Genomic DNA, 15,783 nt, shown 5'->3' on the forward strand with positions numbered 1-15,783 from the left:
TCAAACCTGCAAATTCAGGGGAGAAATACAAAACAAACAAAATTCCAAAATGAGTGGAAAACTCGTAACCTTTACTTCAGCCCGTTAAAAACCTATTATTTCTCAAATCATTTGTTTTCCATTACAACGCTGGCATAGCTCACTCTCTTAAACAAATTAGTGGCAAGTACAGGCTTTGGACAAAAGACAAACGCTGCCTCCAAGGTTCGTTATGGAGCCCAGCAATACTACCCCCAAGGTTCGTTATGGAGCGTAGCCGACCATATCAGGTCAAAAATTAACCGTCCTCCACCCATACCTTGCCCACTTTCTATTTTCAGTTCATAAACTAAGCCAGCAAAACATTTGCATATTCATAATCAATCAATGACATTTCATCATCACATTCATATCTATGGCCATAGTACGAAGTTATTTAAGAAACAGAACAAAGATCCACACACAAGGGCATGAGTAAATTATTTTACTGAACATAAAAGTTACCTGAATCGCAATTCAATTCCACCAACATAATTTCTTTCATAAACTCGAATGATACTTCACTCCAAAATCATCCTCCAAGAATCACCTCACAATTATAACGATAATCAATAACCAAACTTAACGTTCTAAACTAGAAACATACTCATAATCATTCCTATAAAAGATATAGCCATCAAACTAGCCATAACATTCTAAAAATGAACTCTATCTAAACTAAATCTGCCAAACAGAAACTAAGATATTCTATGACTTCCACACTTATCTCCAAATATAACAACTCTAACAACATAACATCAATCACAATGACCGAACAACAACACCACCATCTCCACCACAAACAACAAAACAACTAATAACTACTACTCCAATAATTTAATACAACCACAATAACAACAACGCAGCAACAACAACAACAAACAACAACACACAACAACCACAATCCCAACACCAACAACAACACCAAAGCAACAGAACAACAAACAACATCAACTTCGGCGTTGTAATTGTAAACTCTAATAAGAAATCAGAAACTGGAATAAGGATGTGATTTACCTCTGCTCTACATGGAGCAGCGAGGAATAAAGAAGAACAGAGAAACAGAGGAATTGAGGGGGATTTTCGAAGCTTTAGTGCAGAGCAGCGGAGCTTCGGCGAAGCTAGCGGTCGTGGTGTGACGCGGGTCCGCCAAGGCGGCGAACTAGCGACGCGATGCAAGGCAGTAGCGACACGAACAACAACACAACACACGAGGGAGATGAACAGGGCTGCGAGGTCGAGTCTCCGACGATCTGAAAACGGCGGACGGCGGCGCCCACGAAAAGAGCTTCGCGAGCAGCGCTGGCGAACAAGAGAGAGGGGGGGGGATCAGGTTCGTCGGGGTTTCACGGGGTTTTGGGGGTTTGGGTTCTCACGGGAGAGAGAGAAAACGACTGGGGTTTGGGATTTTGGTTACTCATTTGACCGACAATGAAGGAGAATTTGTGGGTTATCTTTCAAAAGCAACCGACAACATTAAAGGATGGGGGCCCGACTTCGATTTTCTATTTGGGCCAAATACCGCTCAACTAAATGCACAAAATTCAAAATATAAAATAATATTAATAATAATAACCTTATAAAATTAAACATATAAGTATATTACAAAGACGACAATATAATTCAACTCCAACTCAAATAAGAATTTCCGAAACATAATTAACTTAATAATTATAATTAACCTTTAAATAAATGCTCTTAAAAACAGGGTTATTACATACTACCACCCTTATTTAAAGTTTCGTCCTCGAAACTTGCATATGGTTATTTTCAGAAAATCAAAATCTCAAACTCGCAAGACGTGAATGGCCAGCCTCCATTCTACCATCATCTTTTGGTTCTCTACTTCAACTCGACTTGCGAAATCAAGGAGCAAAGAAAATCTCTACTTCGACTTGACTCACAATATCAAGGAGCAAAGAGCAAAAGGGGCAAACTTGTTGGCAATGGGTTTCAATCATCTCATTTGCAGAGATCTCATTTGAAATTCATTTACTTAATTAAATTATATAGTTTTCTCGAAATACACACTATTAATTCAATAGTATGAGAAATAATCAAGTCATAACAAGCTAACATTATACACATTAGCAATTATACACACAAGTATCACCTATTCATATGAATGGATCCATATAGCACACGCATAAGCGCAAACACTCATACGGCTTGATTCATTTATACCTAAATCTTTAGTCAATCCATTAATCCTATTTTCAACCCTTACGCTATGATATGGAGATCACAGCGCCTCCAAAAACTACTCAAGCTCTGATACCACTTGTAACAGCCCGCTCTTCCGAGCTGCTAATGAAACACACTTAACATTCATAAACTAGAATCCAAATCTTAATTAATAAAATCGCAGCGGAAAAACAACCTTAAGTACACCAATAACTCCAATAATATTCCTAAATATTATACAACGAAACATAAATAACTATTCTCAAATCAGCTATCTATATACAAACTCAATCCTTGATCTTGGACGACACCATAATCTTGCTTCACTTCCATTCTCGAGCTCTTGATATCAAACCTGCAAATTCAGGGAGAAATACAAAACAAACAAAATTCCAAAATGAGTGGAAAACTCGTAACTTTTACTTCATCCCGTTAAAACTATTATTTCTCAAATCATTTGTTTTCCATTACAACGCTGGCATAGCTCACTCTCTTAAACAAATTAGTGGCAAGTACAGGCTTTGGACAAAGACAAACGCTGCCTCCAAGGTTCGTTATGGAGCCCAGCAATACTACCCCCAAGGTTCGTTATGGAGCGTAGCCGACCATATCAGGTCAAAAATTAACCGTCCTCCACCCATACCTTGCCCACTTTCTATTTTCAGTTCATAAACTAAGCCAGCAAAACATTTGCATATTCATAATCAATCAATGACATTTCATCATCACATTCATATCTATGGCCATAATACGAAGTTATTTACGAAACAGAACAAAGATCCACACACAAGGGCATGAGTAAATTATTTTACTGAACATAAAAGTTACCTGAATCGCAATTCAATTCCACCAACATAATTTCTTTCATAAACTCGAATGATACTTCACTCCAAAATCATCCTCCTAGAATCACCTCACAATTATAACGATAATCAATAATGTTGAACCCTAGTTTTGATAATGACAAAGAAACAAAGGAACAAACTAAGTAGTGAACTAATGAATTATTTAAGTGTATGGTGTCTAAGGTATCAATGCAAGGAACTGGGAGTATACGAAGTCAATGAAGAAGTCAAGAGAGGATTTCAAAGGCTAAGTAAAGAAGTTTCTGTGTTGATACTGGAGCAAGCATTGGATCAAGAATAATAGAAGCTAGGCGTTTTATTTTCTAGTTCCAATGTAAAGGAACAAAGAAAGAATGGTAAGGAACTGTGGCAGAATATTTGAGAATGAAGCGTTTGTTCCTTTGTAAGGAACAAACTAAGTGACACTTAGCAATATGTTAAGGAACTGAACTATATTAAGGAACAGACTTAGGCGTGTACTTAATATAACGATTAAAAGATAATGGAGTAAGTCATGCCTAGATTATAGGAAATTAGTTATTTCTAATTTCAAATGATAAAATCAGTTTTAAAAAGAAAATCTGTTTTGGAAAAGATTTTATTTTTCGGAAAAATAAGAAAATAAATATCCGGTTGTTAGAAAGATTTTATTTCAAAGATATTATTTTCTTAAAGATTAGAAATTCAGATTTAAAGATAAAAAGAGTTTATAAAAACTGATTTTCGGATAATGCTCAAGGAACTCCTATTATTTAGGAGTAATGGCTGCATTTTATCCACGTTCATTTATAGTTCATGGGATCATGGGACATGATGTAAAACGTGTTCCTTAGGGGAAGGAACATCATGGGTAAATGGATTAAAACGTGTACTCTAACATTAATCCCACGTTCTTCATGATTAACACTATAAATATAGAAGTCTAGATAAGTTCCAAATTGTGTCTGACTAAGTAATTAAGTGAGTTTAACTTATTAAGTGTCAGTGCCTTCATTCTCTCATAATAGCCATTTGTTCTTTGCCTTCTTACTCTAATTCCACTAAGCTTATTTCGATCAATTGTATTTTGGTTTTTGGGTAAGGGAACTTTGAGTGAAGTTCTGTAAGAGAAAGGCTTTGAGTGAAGCTTGTATGTGTGAGAAAACTTCGAGTGAAGTTGAGAGGAACTGCTGTTAAGGGAACAGTGGTTCAGGAACTTGAGTTTAGGAACTCAAGGTAGGGCTCGAGTTAGAATTAGGTTGTAACAGAGTTGTTTGGCCTAATTAGTGAAAGTGTTGAGTTTAAAATCCCTAGTGGTCGAGGTTGTTTCTTCTTGTTGGGCCCAAGAAGTTTTTCCTCGTAAAAATCCCTTGTGTTCCTTTAGCTTGTTTATTCGTTTAAGTTTTAATTTCCGCAAAAAGTTACGTTTATTTCTACATCTACAATTCACCCCCCCTCTTGTAGTGTTCCTAGGGAAATAACAATTGGTATCAGAGCTAGAACTCACGTAAGATAGGAAACCCTATTGAGGAAAAGATCCAAGGAACAATGAATACCACCGAGAAACTTGAAGAAGGTTATTCCACTCAAAGGCCTCCTATGTTCAATGGGAAGTACTACAACTATTGGAAGAACCGCATGGAGATATTCATCAAGGCTGAAAACTATCAGGTATGGAGAGTCATTGAAGTTGGTGATTTCGAAGTCACAACTACAAATGACAAAAATGAGGTAACTCTTAAACCCCTCTCTGATTATGACAAATCTGATTTTGAAAAAATGGAAGTAAATGCCATGGCTATTAAATTATTGCATTGTGGACTTGGACCCCATGAACATAATAGGATCATGGGATGCAAATCCGCAAAGCAAATATGGGATTTACTAGAAGTAACCCACGAAGGAACTAATGAAGTTAAAAGATCGAAAATTGATTTACTTATGAATCAATATGAACTGTTCTGCATGAAATCCAAAGAAAGCATCCGAGACATGTTTACTCGTTTTACTAACATTATAAATGAGTTGGCTTCTCTTGGAAAGTTTATTTCATCTGAGGAACAGGTTCGAAAGGTTCTTAGGAGTCTTCCTAAGGACAGATGGATGGCTAAAGTCACGCTCTTCAAGAAACAAAAGACTTCACTAAGTTCAACTTAGAACAGCTGGCAGGGTCACTTATGACTCATGAGCTTCACCTTGATACTGAATATGGTGAAAGCTCCAAATCAAAATCAATTGCTCTCAAAGCAGATGATGAAGATGATTCGGACTCTGAAGAAGAAGAAGCAGCCCTCATGGTTCGAAAATTTCGAAAGATGTACAGGAACATGAAGAATGGAAACTTCAAAGGTAAAACTAAGAAATTTTCTAACAAAGCTGCTTGTCATAAATGTGGAAGTACAGATCACTTCATCAAAGAATGTCCTCTTTGGGAAAACGACAAAACCAAAGAAAGGAACAAGGAACGCTTTGCTGAAAGGAACAAAGAATCAAAAGCACCTTTCTCTAAGGCAAATGTGCGCAAAGGGAGATTCAGAGACGGAAGAAGAAGAGGAACAACCAACTGAAGAAACAGCAAACCTTTGCCTCATGGCAAACACTGACGAAAAAGAAGATGAAGAAAAAATTGAGGTAAGTCAACATGGACTTGAGTCAGAACTAGATGGTAAAACTAGGACTGAAATATATGATCTTCTTTATGATGCAATTCTTGAATGTAGAGATGAACGTGAAAAACGTGAACAAACGGAACAAGCCTTAAAGGTTTGCAAGGAACACATAGAATGGCTTAAGAAAATGAGAACTGATGTCGAAACCAGATTTTTTGATTTGTTTGATAAAAACTTAAAAATCAAAGAATGTTATGAGAGTTTGAAAAATGAAAATTATCTAATTAATTTAGAGATTTCACACTTGAAGGAATTTGTCCCTGTTCTGAGTTCCTTTGATATAAGATCAACCCCTTTGAAAGGATACAGATCTGAGATTGAAAAAATAAATAAAGAGAAATATTTTAAAGGAACAGATCTGTAATCTTAAAAAGGAACTGGTTGTCGCAAGGAACAGAGGCAAAATCATGAAAGTTCCTAAGTGGATTGAGAAACCACAGACCAAAAGGAAGGAAGGTCTTGGTTTTGAAAACTACAAGAAAAGGAACAAGACAAAGAAATATGTTGATCTACCTAGTGATAAGTTCTGTATGTATTGTGGCAAGGTAGGTCATTACATAAATCAATGTCAACTAAAATCTGAGATGATTGGGAAAAATGTGACAATAAGTAAGAAAAAATGGGTTGTCAAAACAAATCCTAGTCAAGAACAGGAACCCACGAAAGATGGGGTTCCTTCAACTAACAACTAGTTGATTTTTGCAGGTTGGAGTGAGGGGGAACAACACTTGGTATCTCGATAGTGGTTGTTCCAAGCACATGACAGGAGACAAAACGAAGTTTCTCTCACTCACAACCTATGAAGGTGGCAGTGTAACATTTGGTGATAATAAGAAAGGTAACATTGTTGCTATGGGTAAGGTCGGTAAGTCACCATTACACTCCATTGAAAATGTATTTTTAGTTGAAGGTCTAAAACATAATCTATTAAGCATTTCTCAATTCTGTGACAAAGGAAATACTGTAAAATTTGATAAAGAAAAATGCTTAATCATCAACATTAAAACTAAGAAGGTTATTTGGAAGGAACAAGGAAAGGGAACACATACATTGTGGATCTAGACCTTGTTCCTCAAATCAATTTAACTTGTCTTAGTGTTATTGAAGATGATTCACTTCTATGGCACAAGCGTCTAGGACATGCTAGCTTTTCATTCCTTGAGAAACTTAGATCAAAAGACCTTGTTTTAGGATTACCATCTATAAAATTTCATATTGATCAAGTTTGTGATGCATGTGCACGAGGTAAACAAGTAAGATCCTCTTTCAAATCTAAAACGATTGTAAGTACCACTAAACCATTAGAGTTAATTCATATGGACTTATGTGGACCCATGAGAATTCAAAGCAGAAGTGGAAAGAGGTATGTACTTGTGATTGTAGATGACTACTCTAGGTACACTTGGGTTATTTTTCTCTCTAGTAAAGATGAAACTTATGATGAGTTCCTTGTCTTTGCTAAAAGAGTTCAAAACCTAAGTGGACATAAAATAATGCACATTAGATCAGATCATGGCAAGGAATTCGAAAATTATAAATTTGATGACCTAAGCAGAGATAATGGCCTAGATCATAATTTTTCTGCCCCTAGAACACCACAACAAAATGGTGTTGTAGAAAGGAAAAATAGAACTTTGGAGGAAATGTCTAGAACCATGTTAATTGCTAGTGAACTTCCAAGGAACTTTTGGGCTGAAGCTGTTAATACTGCTTGTCACATAATTAATCGTGCCATGATGAGACCTATCATTAATAAAACTCCTTATGAACTTTACTTTGGAAAGAAACCAAACATCACCTATTTTAGAACATTTGGATGCAAATGTTATGTGCATAATAATGGAAAAGATAATCTTGGAAAATTTGATGCAAGGAGTGATGAAGCAACATTTTTAGGATACTCCTCACATAGTAAAGCTTATAGAGTATATAACAAAGAACTATGTGTGTTGAAGAAAGCATTCATGTAATCTTTGATGAATCTGACAAACATAATCCAAGCATACAGGTTGATGACTATGAGATAGGGTTAGCACAACCTAGTCAAGGAACACAGATTCACAAGAAGAAGAAGAAGTGAAAGAGGAAAGGAACGAGGAATTCGAAAATAATGAATCAATGATTTCCTGTTCCTCAAGGAGGAGAAGATGCTCCTGTTCCTCTAAATGAAGGAACTGAGTCCACCGAGGCTAACAGAGGAACAACTGAGCAGAGTTCCTCATCCACTCAAGGAACTCATGAGGAACAACATGTTCCTATAAGAGAGTTTCAACCAAAACCTTGGAGATTACAAAAGTCACATCCTGTGGAACTCATAATCAGCGACATATCCAAAGGTACGCAAACTAGATCTCAGTTAAGGAACTTTTGTGCATTTCATGCGTTCCTATCAATGATGGAACCAAGAAATCATGAAGAAGCCTTAACTGACTCTGATTGGATTATTGCAATGCAAGCTGAATTAAATGAGTTTGAAAGAAACAAGGTATGGCATCTAGTTCCTTCATCTAAACAACAAAAAGTAATTGGCTTAAAATGGGTGTTTAGAAACAAACTAGATGAATATGGAACCATTGTAAGAAACAAAGCTAGACTTGTAGTAAAAGGTTATAACCAACAAGAAGGAATTGATTATGAAGAAACCTTTGCTCCTGTAGCTAGATTAGAAGCCATTAGAATCTTAATTGCATTTGCTGCTTACATGGGATTCAAATTATATCAAATGGATGTTAAGTGTGCATTTTTAAATGGCTATCTAAACGAAGATGTATATGTTGAACAACCCCCTGGTTTCGAAAATAACAATCTCCCAAATCATGTCTACAAGCTTGATAAAGCTCTTTATGGGTTAAAACAAGCACCTAGATCATGGTATGAGAGATTATCTAAGTTCCTTTTAGAAAACAACTTTAAAAGAGGAAAGGTTGATAAAACCTTGTTCCTAAAATCTAAAGGAACTGATATTTTGCTTGTTCAAATATATGTTGATGACATCATATTCGGAGCTACTAATGAAACATTGTGCAAAGAATTCTCAATCTCATGAGCAATGAATTTGAAATGAGTATGATGGGTGAGTTAAATTTCTTTCTTGGACTACAAATCAAACAAACTGAAAAAGGTATAATTGTTCACCAACAAAAATACATAAAGGAACTATTAAAGAAATATGGCCTCGAAAATTCAAAGATAAATCACACTCCTATGGGAACTTCAACTAGATTAGATGAAGACTCCATAGGAACAAGTGTTGATCAAACAAAATATAGAGGAATGATTGGTTCACTTTTGTATCTAACTGCTAGTCGTCCAGACATAGCTTTCAGTGTTGGTTTGTGTGCTAGATTTCAAGCAAATCCAAAGGAGTCTCACCTCACTGCTGTGAAGAGAATTCTTAGATACCTTAAAGGAACAGATGATCTTGGACTCTACTATCCAAGAAGTGATACATTCGAACTAAAAGGATATGCAGATGCAGATTATGCTGGAGATCTTGTTAATAGGAAAAGCACCTCAGGTATGGCACAATTCCTTGGTCATAGTTTAGTTTCTTGGAGTACCAAGAAACAAAACACAGTTGCTTTATCCACTGCTGAAGCAGAATATGTAGCTGCTGCTGCATGTTGCTCTCAAATGCTTTGGATAAAACAACAACTTAGTGACTATGGAATAAACTTTGAATGTGTTCCTATTTATTGTGACAATACAAGTGCTATAGTATATCTAAAGATCCAGTGCATCATTCTAGAGTAAAGCATATACATATTAGACATCACTTTTTAAGAGAAAATTGAAAAAGGTTTGATCAAACTTGAGTTTTGTCAATATTAATCAGATGTATGTCTCTATACTATAAGCCTTTGCAAAGAGATAGATATGAAAATATAAGGCTTGAGTTAGGCTTAATAAAAATTAAGTGATTGTTCCTATGTCAATTCCCCCATGTTTGAATCAATTTGAGTGACTTTGTGTGCTAAAAATAATTGTGTTTAATTGCCTAAGACCATTGCAAATTGGAATGTTGAAAACATAACCATGAAGTCAAAGAAACTAAACAACTCACAAATGTCACATAATACTCCCCTTACTGTTCCTAAGGTCAAGAAACATGCATAGTATGAAGGATATTGATATGTAGCATTAGTTGTTCCTATAGCACAAGTTCCTTAGCATTTATTTTCTTTCAAAAATTAAAATTCATAAAAATCCGAAAAATCCGATAAAATCCCAAAAATAAGGGGAACCAGTTTAATTAAATCTTGGTTCTTTTTATCTTTTCGTTTTCTTCCTTTTTATTTTTATTTTTATTTTTTCTTTTGCTTTATTTCTTTCCCGCGTGTCATAATTACTATTACATGCAAAACTTCCTTCTTCAATTCATCTAAAGAAACCGTGTTCCTCTCAAACGCTTCATCTTCACCAAATCCGAAACCTCATCACACCCTTTGAAACTCCATAAAACCTCCAAACCTTCGAAAATCATGGCAAAAACTTCAAGAAACTCACCTTTTCCAACACCAAAAACAACCGACACTTCAAAAATGGAAATTTCTTCATCTCCAACTAAAACCCTTGAAACCGACATAATTCAAGAAAACCCCATAGAGGAACAGCAATTAGAATCTCCTAGAAGGAGCATGAGAAGAAGAAAATTGATTGGGGAAGAATGAAGAAGAAACCCCGGAACAATCTCAGGGGGAAGAAGAAGAAACTGCACCTGTTCCTTCCAAAGGAACTGTTTCTTCGTCTTCCAAGAAAAGGGTCGAACGAAGTGAATCTAGGTATGTCTTGGGCTTTTGCGTCGATTTAGAATGGGCAATAAAATTGAATTTCTAGAATTAACCTCCATTCTAAAGGAACAAGGCATGGAATTCTTGTTTGAATTCGCCTTTAATAATGCTCTTGTTCCTCTAGCTATGGAAGAGTTTTGTGCAAATTTTGTTAATACTAATGGAACTTGCACAATTGAGGTTAGAGGAAGAAAATAAGGTTTAATCAAGCAACTTTAAGCAAAGTATGGGAAGTTCCTTGCAAAGGAACTGATTTGTATTTTAAAAGGAAAGGAACTGTTTCCTTTCCGAATTTTCCTCAAGACAAAATCTTAGAATATTTTGGAGGAACAGCTGGCCAAAACAAACTTAACCATACCTACTCTCTCCCCTTCACAAAGTACTGTTTAACTTGGTTTGGAGAGCACTCATTCCTCGAACTGAAAAGAGGAATGAAGTGGGTCTCTTGGATATGTGTTACATGTTTTGCTTGGACCAATACAAATTAATTTTCCTTCCCTTCATTCAACACTTAACCCATTGCATTGAAAATCATTGTGTTATTGGTACGGGCCTTGATAACTTCCTTACTTCATCATTTTGAAGTAAGACTTACTGGTTGGACCACCATAGGGTCAAACAAGGGAACATTTGAATGAGAAGACCCTAAATGGACTTGGATTGTCGTCCAAGAAGGTGTTCTCATTCAAGGAAGAATGGCTTCCAGTTCCTCAGGAAAAAGAAAATGCCCAAACTGGACTTAGAAGAGATGATGTAATCTTGGATAACCCTGTTCCTAAGCCGGAGGAACCGAAACCTAAGAGGCGCAAACACATTGCCACTAAGCCTAAACCCTCTGTTCCTTTGAGAGTGAGAAAGAGCACTCGTCGAAAAATTGCTCCTGTTCCTGTTCCTTCCAACGAGGACTCTCCTTTAGTCCTTTCGGATAATGAGGAACAGGTACCCTCTACTCTCAAGGAACCATACTCCACCATCTCCCAAACTCTCTGTTCCTTTCACAAAATACCCTCCATTTCACCTTCGTCCTTCTCTGTTCCTTCAAGTTTTGAGCAGTTGAAGGATGAAATAAAAGGACCAAATCCTTTTGCTTCCACCTCCACAACTCTTCCACCCACACCACCATTTCTTCTCCCATTTATCACCCTTCACCTTCTGTTTCCATTCCTGGAACAGATGAGCCTTCCACTCAAACCTCCCCAGTTCCTTCACAACATCCCCCATCTGCCTCTAGTTCCAAGGGTAAGGAACAGGAAAATCCGGATGACACTAACTGGGTTAATGAAGTCTGCCTTCCTGCACAACATATGATAAAATTTTACAATCATCTTCATTGGACTTTGGATGCCAAAACTGATACTATGCTAAGTCTTATGAAGAATTGAGTGATACCGTGGTTGCGCAGCAAAGAAGATGGAATATGGCTCGTACTTGGAGGAGCTGAAGGAACAGGTTGAATACATCATGGGGTGGTGATGAAAAAGTTGGAGGATGTGGTTTAAGAAGAAGTTGTAGAGGAACACCATTCCCCTTCCCTTTCTTAGTTTCTTTATTGTTGTTTTGTTGTTCCTGTTTCTTTCATCAAGGAACACAACTTTTGTTTCTTCCTTTTTCTTTTCTTTCTTTTTGTTATGGAACAAGTGCTATATAATCAATGACTTTTGCTATATTGTCTATGTTTCTAAATGCTTTGCATAATTTCTTCCTTGGAATGGCTAGTATTATGTGATTGATGTTTGAGCAAGTTTACTCTTTGATTTTCTAACTTAACCACTAATGGTGCTTGCATATTGGTCTTAAGGTGTTAAATCAATTCATCAATTCATGCAGAGTCTATTCTTTTTGAGGATGACAAAGGGGGAAAAGGATTTAAGGAACAAACTGTACATAAACTTAAAAAATGAAACAAAATTAAAAATTGGATAAGGTAAATGAAAAATCAAAAATAGGTTAAGGTAAATGAAAAATCAAAACCTTCAGTTACTCATATAATTGTGTTTTATTTTTCATTTTCTTCTTTATGTTTTTATTTTCATTCACTTATTATTTGTTATTTTCCTTAGTTTGTACCTTTGTTGTCATCATCAAAAAGGGGGAAATTGTTGAACCCTAGTTTTGATAATGACAAAGAAACAAAGGAACAAACTAAGTAGTGAACTAATGAATTATTTAAGTGTATGGTGTCTAAGGTATCAATGCAAGGAACTGGGAGTACGAAGTCAATGAAGAAGTCAAGAGAGGATTTCAAAGGCTAAGTAAGAAGTTTCTATGTTGATACTGGAGCAAGCATTGGATCAAGAATAATAGAAGCTAGGCGTTTTATTTTCTAGTTCCAATGTAAAGGAACAAAGAAAGAATGGTAAGGAACTGTGGCAGAATATTTGAGAATGAAGCGTTTGTTCCTTTGTAAGGAACAAACTCAGTGGCACTTAGAAATATGTTAAAGGAACTGAACTAATATAAGGAACTAGACTTAGGCGTGTACTTAGTATAACGATTAAAGATAATGGAGTAAGTCATGCCTAGATTATAGGAAATTAGTTATTTCTAATTTCAAATGATAAAATCAGTTTTAAAAAGAAAATCTGTTTTGGAAAAGATTTTATTTTTCGGAAAATAAGAAAATAAATATCCGGTTGTTAGAAAGATTTTATTTCAAAGATATTATTTTCTTAAAGATTAGAAATTCAGATTTAAAGATAAAAAGAGTTTATAAAAACTGATTTTCGGATAATGTAAGGAACTCCTATTATTTAGGAGTAATGGCTGCATTTTATCCACGTTCATTTATAGTTCATGGGATCATGGGACATGATGTAAAACGTGTTCCTTAGGGGAAGGAACATCATGGGTAAATGGATTAAAACGTGTACTCTAACATTAATCCCACGTTCTTCATGATTAACACTATAAATATAGAAGTCTAGATAAGTTCCAAATTGTGTCTGACTAAGTAATTAAGTGAGTTTAACTTATTAAGTGTCAGTGCCTTCATTCTCTCATAATAGCCATTTGTTCTTTGCCTTCTTACTCTAATTCCACTAAGCTTATTTCGATCAATTGTATTTTGGTTTTTGGGGTAAGGGAACTTTGAGTGAAGTTCTGTAAGAGAAAGGCTTTGAGTGAAGCTTGTATGTGTGAGAAAACTTCGAGTGAAGTTGAGAGGAACTGCTGTTAAGGGAACAGTGGTTCAGGAACTTGAGTTTAGGAACTCAAGGTAGGGCTCGAGTTAGAATTAGGTTGTAACAGAGTTGTTTGGCCTAATTAGTGAAAGTGTTGAGTTTAAAATCCCTAGTGGTCGAGGTTGTTTCTTCTTGTTGGGCCCAAGAAGTTTTTCCTCGTAAAAATCCCTTGTGTTCCTTTAGCTTGTTTATTCGTTTAAGTTTTAATTTCCGCAAAAAGTTACGTTTATTTCTACACCTACAATTCACCCCCCCTCTTGTAGTGTTCCTAGGGAAATAACAAATAACCAAACTTAACGTTCTAAACTAGAAACATACTCATAATCATTCCTATAAAAGATATAGCCATCAAACTAGCCATAACATTCTAAAAATGAACTCTATCTAAACTAAATCTGCCAAACAGAAACTAAGATATTCTATAACTTCCACACTTATCTCCAAATATAACAACTCTTACAACATAACATCAATCACAATGACCGAACAACAACACCACATTCCACCACAAACAACAAAACAACTAATAACTACTACTCAAATAATTTAATACAACCACAATAACAACAACGCAGCAACGACAACAACAACAACAACACACAACAACCACAATCCCAACACCAACAACAACACCAAAGCAACAGAACAACAAACAACATCAACTTCGGCGTTGTAATTGTAAACTCTAATAAGAAATCAGAAACTGGAATAAGGATGTGATTTACCTCTGCTCTACATGGAGCAGCGAGGAATAAAGAAGAACCGAAAAACAGAGGAATTGAGGGGGATTTTCGAGCTTTAAGTGCAGAGCAGCGGAGCTTCGGCGAAGCTAGCGGTCGTGGTGTGACGCGGGCCGCCAAGGCGGCGAACTAGCGACGTGATGCAAGGCAGTAGCGACACGAACAACAACACATCAACGAGGGAGATGAACAGGGCTGCGAGGTCGAGTCTCCGACGATCTGAAAACGGCGGACGGCGGCGCCCACGAAAAGAGCTTCGCGAGCAGCGCTGGCGAACAAGAGAGGGGGGGGGAATCAGGTTCGTCGGGGCTTCACGGGGTTTTGGGGGTTTGGGTTCTCACGGGAGAGAGAGAAAACGACTGGGGTTTGGGATTTTGGTTACTCATTTGACCGACAATGAAGGAGAATTTGTGGGTTATCTTTCAAAAGCAACCGATAACATTAAAGGATGGGGGCCCGACTTCGATTACCTATTTGGGCCAAATACCGCTCAACTAAATGCACAAAATTCAAAATATAAAATAATATTAATAATAACCTTATAAAATTAAACATATAAGTATATTACAAAGACGACAATATAATTCAACTCCAACTCAAATAAGAATTTCCGAAACATAATTAACTTAATAATTATAATTAACCTTTAAATAAATGCTCTTAAAAACAGGGCTATTACACCTAGGTATAATCATAACTAGGTTTTAGGCCCGTGCATAATGCACGGAAACTATTTACTATAATAACAATGTGTATATATCAGCTACAATGAAAACGTGTAAACGATTCTTACGTTAATTGATAAAAAACTTTGTGTTTAAGAGATATACACCTTTATATTAATTATAAAGTTGTTTAACATATCATGATACTCATATGTTTTGGAAGACTTCTTTTTAGTGCAAAACGAAATTTATTAAGAAGTAGATTCCTTCCTTCTATTTCTATAATATTGCAAAATGAGTTTTTACACATTCATTCACCATCATAACCTTTCACTATATATTATGATTTTTATGTAAGGAAAAATATTGTCATGTGGTCTTGTTAGATTCGTCTCGATTATACTTTAGAATATCAATTTTGTATAATTTTACTAAAAAGTAATTAAAGATATTAATAGTTAAAATAGTCATTGGCAAACGTGAAAACTCAATTGTTCAGTAGAAAAAGAACGGAGGTTGTATAACATAGTCATAAGCAAAGCCAACAACAACCTTAAGAGGAAATTTGGAATTCCATATTTTCTCCACACTTTCGAATTGAACCGCTAATAACTTATTATGGGAATTCTTTGAAAAATTAATAAAGTGATGACATGATTTAATATAATATACCAATTTTGGTGTAGCCCCACAAAGCCATCATCTAAGGGTTGA

This window comes from Beta vulgaris, chromosome 1, assembly GCF_026745355.1.
Source record: "Beta vulgaris subsp. vulgaris cultivar EL10 chromosome 1, EL10.2, whole genome shotgun sequence".
NCBI lineage: Eukaryota > Viridiplantae > Streptophyta > Magnoliopsida > Caryophyllales > Amaranthaceae > Beta > Beta vulgaris.